Raw genomic sequence first — 8,562 nt, 5'->3', positions numbered from 1 at the left:
TATAATACACGCTGTTATTGGTTGAAAGAGCGTGCTTCATCAGAGTACAAAGCATAAGCTGAGCTAAAGCTGTCACGCCATCTGCCAAATTGTATAATGTCCGACCTTTTCCAGGATTTCTCTCTGGCTTTTTTTTTGTTAATTGAAGGTGAAATTTCGTAACAAGCGAGCTGGAAAGTAGCAACAAAAGAACCAAACAAACATACCAAGAGCCGTAATTTACCTTATTTTATCACATAAACTACGGTGTTATAGAAGGATTTCCAGCCCTGAAAAAAGCTGTAACAACACACGTGAAAAAATATCGTAGTTTTTCACGTGTGTTTGATATCGCCAATAGCTGCTTACACGTCACTCGCCTTTAGCGCCACTCGGTCGAGTTGATGAATGAACGGCAAAGCCTTCACGATATAAAGTGGTTTGTCGGAATTTTAACGGATTATGGCTGCCAAAACACTGAATACTCCGTATCTCTTACAGACAGTGATGTTCAAGCTTTCCTAGAAAGGGAAGAACACCAAATACGGAAAGAAAAAGCGAAAGTTACGTATTCGGTGGCTTTAGTAGTGGCATTCTTGAGGCTGAGAACGAAAACGACAAATGAAAGATTTGCCACAGACCGATTTTGGCCCTGTATCTAAAAAATTTCCTTTGTTGGTAAGGACAAAATCAATAACTGAGAATTTCGTGTATTGTAATTTATGTCTATGGTTTGTTTTTGTAGTGTTCCGACGCATTTTTTCATGTTGAGCCTTAGCGTCAACGCACTTTGCGATTTTTATCCGGGGATTGTCGATCCATTCACATTCAATAAAGTTGACTTTCATTGTCAGTAAAAGGCAGTTCTGTTTATAAGATAAACAAAATAATGCATGGTTGCTTGAAGATATGGAAATATTCTTCTCGTGGTCAACTCGACATCTCACTCGTTCACTGCGCTCACTTGTGAGTTATCGAATTAACACTCGAAGAGAAATTCCATATCTACTCGCGCCCATGTATTATCCTCTATATAACGTAAGCAAAGACGAAAATCCTCAAAGAAGAAACGAATGGACACTTCGACTTTTCAAGGTTTTCATGCTCAGTTAGATTGCAAGCTTAAGTACGGTAATAAGATCAAACACAGCTAACTCTCGCATAGTATATATAGTTTCGTTATCGAAAATAAAACAGAACAAAACAGCAGTGATGAAAAATATAGCCAAACTGGCATAGCTGTTAAAATTCATACTTATCATGTCGGTGTCAGAGCGACTGCGATCGTGCTGAGGTCCATCGCGGCTAGCTCATCATCGCAGTCTCCGGTCATCGCAGTGAAGGCCTCAGAAATGACATCGGCCGCCCTTTGAGTGAACAACTAAGAGCTTGCTCTGATGTCCTTTCCGATGCCTTGAGTGGAAGGCCACATTAGTCCCAGCAGGCAAGTTTTATGGCGTTGACATCCCAAGTAATCTTCATTTTCTTGTGAATTCGGCTGTCGTTAATTCATAAAACACACACCTTGAGCAGTTTGTTTTCTAACTGTCATGTGAAAAAACTTGTGATTTATTATGAGCCACAATTCGGCCGGATTTCACTGAAGTTTCATATTCAGGTTCTATTTTAAAGACTACAAAAAACTTCAGGCAAACGTGTTAAATTCGACCAGCCAAACTATTTCAGTTTGTAAACTATTGCAGATTGTGGACTTTGATTATTTGTGAACTTTGATTATTTGTGAACTTTGATTATTTGTGAACTTTAATGGTTCGACATTTTTGACAGCTTAAGTCTTCTTCAACCAATCAGATTTGAACCATTCTCACAAGGCTTGTTATTGCCTTATTGCAGAGCTGGCTTGGAAAATAAATTTTATATTGAATATTGAAAGTAATGCATGGGGAGTTTTACGTATTCTTTAATAGCAACAAATAGAGAAGCCTTGACTGTGCTCTGTTCCGTTGTGAAGCATTTAGGAAGCGGCTAGAGCACTCAGAAAGTGGGGAGAAACACTCGACTACGTCTTTCTACAATTCTTTCGTGTTCTTGCCGCTTCCTGAGTGCTTTACAACAAAACAGAACATAGTCAAGGATTATCTATTTGTTAATTACCATTTTTTTTATGACCACTTTGTCTGTTAATATTGTACTATGAGACCTTTCTTTCGCTTTCCAATGCTTGTAAAACCTTCCAAATTCTTCCTATATTACTTTGAGGGTTTATGAGGAAAAAAAGAGTTTTTCTATCTGGGTATTTTAAAAACAGAGCTTTTCTCAATCAAAGTCTGGATGTTGTAACTATGGTAATCACTCTGTTATTGTATTTTCTTTAATGATATCACAAAGTAAGATTTGTTTTTGTAGCATTGACCAGTCAAACCTTCTCTTTTGTTTTAGCTTGCCATTTACATTTCTATTAACTGAACTTTTCTTTTTTAGGAAAGTTTTATACAACTTTTTCTTAAGGAAAATGTTAAAGCATCGTGCAACATTAAAAACAGTACTTAAAATACTCTTACCTCGTGCTGTTATCATTTTTAATTGAAATTGATCTTTACTTTGCTTGAAACCGTTAATGAAAGAGTTACAGATACAGCCATTAGTCAAATTTTCACTTACAAATCATTTTCGGAGTTAACTGAACATAGGAGAGTGTTCGTTTTAGTTTTATAACCAACTGCTTTTGTTGTTCATGGCATTTTTACTTGGGCTATGTAGGTAGACCAAGTCTAGGTTTCGGTTTCCTATCTATCTATCTATCTATCCGTCGACGACTTCGAAAGTGTGTAAGCTTGCGTTACTTGACGGTCTGCGGTATTCCTCTACAAGCATGAAAGCGAGGCAACCGTGAAAACGAGTTAGGTCTCTTTGCTCTCTGCTTCTCGTGGTGCGAAGCTTGATTGAAAACCATAAAGAATTGCTTTCCTTCTGGAATGCTCAAAGTACTTACAAACACACACACCATTCGCGGTAGACCCGCACTCAATAAATGAGGTGCGATGTACCATCACACCTTCACAAGGTTTAAAGCTCTATTTATGTCTTTGCTGTTACGATACGAGTGATTAATGATTGAACTGGTCTTAGACATGTTATTTGAAATTAATATAAATAAAATAACCCTGCACAAATACGAGTAAACTGTACCATCAAGCATTTAAGCTCGTGATGTTTATGCTGTAATGATTTGTATAGTTAGATAGATAGAGATAGATAGTTTATTATCAAATAAAATACATTGCAGCCATAGGCTGAATTGCGTGCTTTTCACAATCATTGATTATATAAGACTATATAAGACTACCTATTACAAAAATGCTAAGACCTAAATAAAATTGCTAATATAACTAATATAGCTAATATACAGCAGTGGAATAGCTAAAAATCTAGGTTAGCACACGCGCACATAGCCGGGATAAATGAAAATTTGAAACGGTCAGTGCGAAAGCGCGGCATGTTAAAAACGCGCCGGTGTCTAGTATTGTAAGCTGTAAAAAGCCTATCTGGCAGCAAATTATATAATTTGTGAGATGGATTTGAGACAGACAAAAACAGATCCGTACATAATTTCATGCGTCTGTCATAGAGCGAAGCTAAACCGTGCCTGTCTAAAGAGTCATGGTATGACAGTTCTGGTGAAATGATGGACAATGCGCGTCTTTGGACCCTTTCAATGTCATCACTAAGATACGCAGGTAACGCATGATGGAATATTTGTGCGCAGTATTCCAGAATAGGACGCATAGTTGTACAATAAAAATTAATTATGTCATCCGCTGGAACGCGGGCTCTCTTCAGGAGGACTAAAAAGTATAATCGTTTGTTTGCTCTTTTTATAACATCATTGACGTGGTTATTCCACTTAAGGTTACACGAAATAGTCACGCTTAGGATCCTAGCCGACTCTACCGTCTCTAATTCTTTGCCAAGAGGGGAGTGAAATGGTGTTTCTGCCTTTTGTAGTTGATGACCATAACTTTGCATTTGTCAGCGTTAAGCTACATCTTCTGTGCTTCGGACCAATCCTCCACCACTTTGACAGCGGTTTGGACGTCACCTAATGCGTTACGCGGGACGATCTCTGCCACCGTCGTGTCATCAACGTGCTTCCAAGTTTGGACGTGGGGAATTCTTAGATCGTTTATCATTAGCAAGAAGAGCCATGGCCCCAATTTTGTCCCCTGAGGTACACCAGCTGGTACGGGGCCCCACTCAGAGAGAGAAAAGCAGATAATTAAATAATTAATAAATTATCTAATAATAATATATTATTAATATAATTTCTATTATATATATTATTAATATAATTTCTATTATACATTAAAATATATATATTTTATATAATATGTATATAAAATATATTATCATCTTATTTAAAATTTATATTGATAAGAAAATCCTTCACAAATATAAGTAAACTGTAACATCAAGCATTTAAACTCAGTTAATGCTTTTGCTTTTACAATAATCATTTTCAGCGTTTCAATAACGCTTGAACTATTCATTTGTTGATTAACCATTTCACCTATTTTTCATTTTCAACCTAGGGTATCCCCAACGTTGTATCCAGGGTTTTTGTGATTATTAGGATTCCTAGATAACATTTAGCATGTGAAATACTGGGGCGAATTTAATTTTACATACTAATAAATCCTGATGCTCATCGGAAAAGGCTAAAAGGTATGCCATGTCAGGCAGCAAATGTAAAAAAAAAATGTTTTAAACATTCCATTTCTATCTGATAACAGAGGCCACATTCGCTTTCTACAAGCTTGAATTTTGGGAGGTTTGCTCGATACGCTTAAAGCCTTATCCTCAAACGCTTGAGATACGCTCAAAGCTCTCGCCAGAAGGAATCTCTTGGACTTCTTTTAAGATGTTTTACCCTTAAACGCCCAAAATCTCATTTATAATTCTCTTTACTTACTGTCATACAACTTTTATGATGCTGTTTCTGAGAATTTGGCACTGGATCAACGAAAAAATCCTTAAACTTATAATTTTTTATCCTCATCGCTTGTCTGATTAATATTGTAATGACATGGTAAGGAGAGATTCTGCCTTCGTCACTCATGGGAGTTAAAGGGTTAAGTGATTGTTTTCATTTCCAAGGTCCTTATGCAAAGACACGCTTTCTTTGTCACACATAAGTAGCCCGAGTGAACGCCTGTAAGTGTGTATGCAACCTATGACTTGATATAAGAACTTCAGCTTCATTTTGCTCTTGTTTCCTTAATGCTTGCTGTTATCAGTCCTGCCATACCATTTCGTGTCACTTTATGTTCTAAAGTAATAGTGATGGGAAAAAGCTTTGAGGCAGGCTCAAAATACTCACTAGAAATACCTCAATTGTATTTTTGGATTAGATTGTTGTTATGTTATCGTTCAACTTTTCACCCCATCCAAAGAACCAACCTGTGCCTGCAGAAAACGCTGGGTACCTAATCACAAGCATACAAGGGATGTAAAAAAAACTCTACATCAGAAAAACTCTACATCGGAAGCATTGAACGTGATCTTACAAGAAAACGACCCGTTAACTTACAATTATTCGAAGCGCTTTATATCCGAAGGTGAAAGCCGGAACTTTTAAGACTGTAAAGGCAAGAATGTTTTGAATTAGGATACCTTCTATTATTTGAAATCTTTGAAGTCTTTAATAAACCATGAGATAAAAAAATACATATTCTATGTTACATAAACGAGAAACTGTGTAATGATAATTACAATAATATACTATGGCCAAAATTAAATTATATAATTATAACAGTTTGTGTTCATGGAACGTTCTGTGTTAATCTTTAGGTGGAGGCAAACCTTGCGACGTAAATTATATCGCTGGGGTAAACCCCAGGGCTTCAGCAGAATTTCATTTAAGGGCTGATGGCTTAGGGCCCTAGATCCACTAAATAATTTCTTATCCTGCATATGCATGATATACAGCCCTTTCAAGAGCTCTAGCAATCACCGGTGTTACACTGATTCCCCGGAAATCACCATTCTCCTTAGGTACGTCAACCCTAGGTAATGGACTGATGTTCGCTCTTTTCCTAGATTCAGGCGAGGAATGAATTGAAGGGAAAGATTCCACACATAAGAGATAACCGGGGTTAGTAGTTCCGCTTGTTCTTTTGAAAACCAAAAAGGAATTTCGTCCGGGCCGGTTGCCGTTTTCTTCAGATTAGACATAGTGCTCCAGTTTTTACCGCTTTGTGTTCTCACTAATCACTTCCAAAATCCTCTTATTCAACTCTTTCAGCCTAGCTTCATCGGACACCCTCGATTTCGACCTCAAAATGGCTTTAACAAGAGGGATCACCCAGGCAGGGTCACGTGATGACATAGTGACCACCCTTACTGGCATACACCTATCCAAGTGACCCCGTATCGTTGTCTCCAGTTTGTTCACAGCCTCGTTTACATTCTCGGTATCAATTACCTCTCCCCAGTCCTCTCCTACCAAAGCCATGTACAAATCCTGTTTCCTATGTAGACGTCTGTCCCGGATGTTAACTTTACGACGTACAGGGTGAAGTTTAGATCCTGCGGGCAAAATCACACCTCAATGATCCGATTTTGGTGACACGTAAAAAGGGTAACACCTTGCAAACGAATCGGGCCGGTCTGTTAAACAATTATCCAAGTGTGAATCGCCACGCGTCGGGAAATCAACCAGTACATTCCAGCCAGACAAAGGTTGTAATCCATCCATGTCCAACTGATTGAAATCTCCGCCCAGAGCAATGATGGTTTGTGGGTGGGCCTCAAGTACATTATCCGTGTAGCCAATAAGATAGTTCATTATATCGTTCTCTACATAACTATGTTTAGGCGGGTGATAAATTCCGCACACAAGAAATCTATACCCCGTAGGGGGGGCAGAGAGTTATGCAAATTACTTCATAAAGCCTGGAGAGATAAATATCCACAACAGATAGATTTTTCTTGACGTAAACAGCCACGCCGCCCTTGTTCCTCATATCAAGTCCTGACCAATTCCTATCCCTCCTATATATATATTAAAATCCGCAATATTTACCACGGCATCGGGCTGATCTAGCTTTAAATGGGTCTCAGTAACAATGCACACATCAACATCATGGTTTTTCAAATCTGCCTCCAGCACAACATACGCCCGCAACTTGTTCTTCATTTTGGAGAGACTGCAGATATTAATGAACATACATTTCGGCACCGCAAACTCAGACTGGTTGTCAGGTTTGCACGGTTTCTCACGATGAATCGAAGTGAGATTTCATGTTAGCCATAACTCTCGAGGAGGAGGTTTAGCGGGGTGACGACTCCTTACTACCTCTATCGGTTGTTTTCTTTCCGACCTACACATCTTAGAGCCGAATTTTTCGTTTCCTCTACCGTCTCTCCGTTTCCCTGGTCCTTTGTACTTGAGTATACCGAGCTCTTTTAGACCTCCAATCTATATAAAGCCTGGATTTATTAGTAGGTTATAAAACTAAAACGAAAACTCTCCTATGTTCAGTTAACTCCGAAAAAGGTTTGAATGGTGGCTGTATCTGTGACTCTTTTACTAACGGTTTCAAGCAAAGTAAAGATTAATTTCAATTAAAAGTGATAACAGCACGAGGTAAGAGTATTTCAAGTACTGTTTTTAATGTTGCACAGTGCTTTAACATTTTCCTTAAGAAAAGTTTGTATAAAACTTTCCTAAAAAAAGAAGAGATTAGTTAATAGAAATGTAAATGGCAAGCTAAAACAAAATAAAAGGTTTGACTGGTCAATGCTATAAAAACAAACTTTACCTTGTGATATCATTCAAGAAAATACAATGACAGAGTGATTACCATAGTTACAACATCCAGACTTTGATTGAGAAAAGCTCTGTTTTTAAAATACCCGAATAGAAGGAATATAGAAAGAATTTGGACGTTTTTACAAGCTTTGGAAAGCGAAAGAAAGATCTCATAGTGCAATATGAACAGACAGGGCGGTCTTCAAAAAAATGGTAATTAACAAATAGATAATCCTTGACTGCGCCCTGTTTTGTTGTAAAGCACTCAGGAAGCGGCCAGAGCACGAAAGAAGTGTAGGAAGACGTAGTCGAGTGCTTCTCCCCACTTTTTGAGTGCACTAACCGCTTCCTAAGTGCTTCGCAACGGAACAGAGCACATTCAAGGCTTCTCTATTTGTTTACTAATAAAGAATCCCCCCAACATTACTTTCAATATTCAAAACAAAATTTTATTTTCAAATCCAGCTCCGCAATAAGGCAATTAGAATCCTTGTGAGAATGGTTCAAATAATCTGATTGGTTGAAGAAGACTAAAGCTGTCGAAAATGTCGAACCATTTAAGTTCACAAATCATCAAAATCCACAATCTGCAATAGTTTACAAACTGAAATAGTTTGGCTGGTCGAACTTAACAAGTTTGCCTGAAGTTTTTTGTGGTCTTTAAAATTGAACCTGAAAGTGAAACGTTCAGTGAAATCCAGCCGAATTGTGGCTCATAATAAATCACAAGTTTTTTTACATGACAGTTAGAAAACAAACTGCTCAAGGCGTGTGTTTTATGAATGAACGACAGCCGAATTCACAAGAAAATG

This window comes from Pocillopora verrucosa, chromosome 6, assembly GCF_036669915.1.
Source record: "Pocillopora verrucosa isolate sample1 chromosome 6, ASM3666991v2, whole genome shotgun sequence".
In the NCBI taxonomy this organism is placed as follows: domain Eukaryota; kingdom Metazoa; phylum Cnidaria; class Anthozoa; order Scleractinia; family Pocilloporidae; genus Pocillopora; species Pocillopora verrucosa.
Note: the sequence above shows the minus strand (reverse complement) of the source record.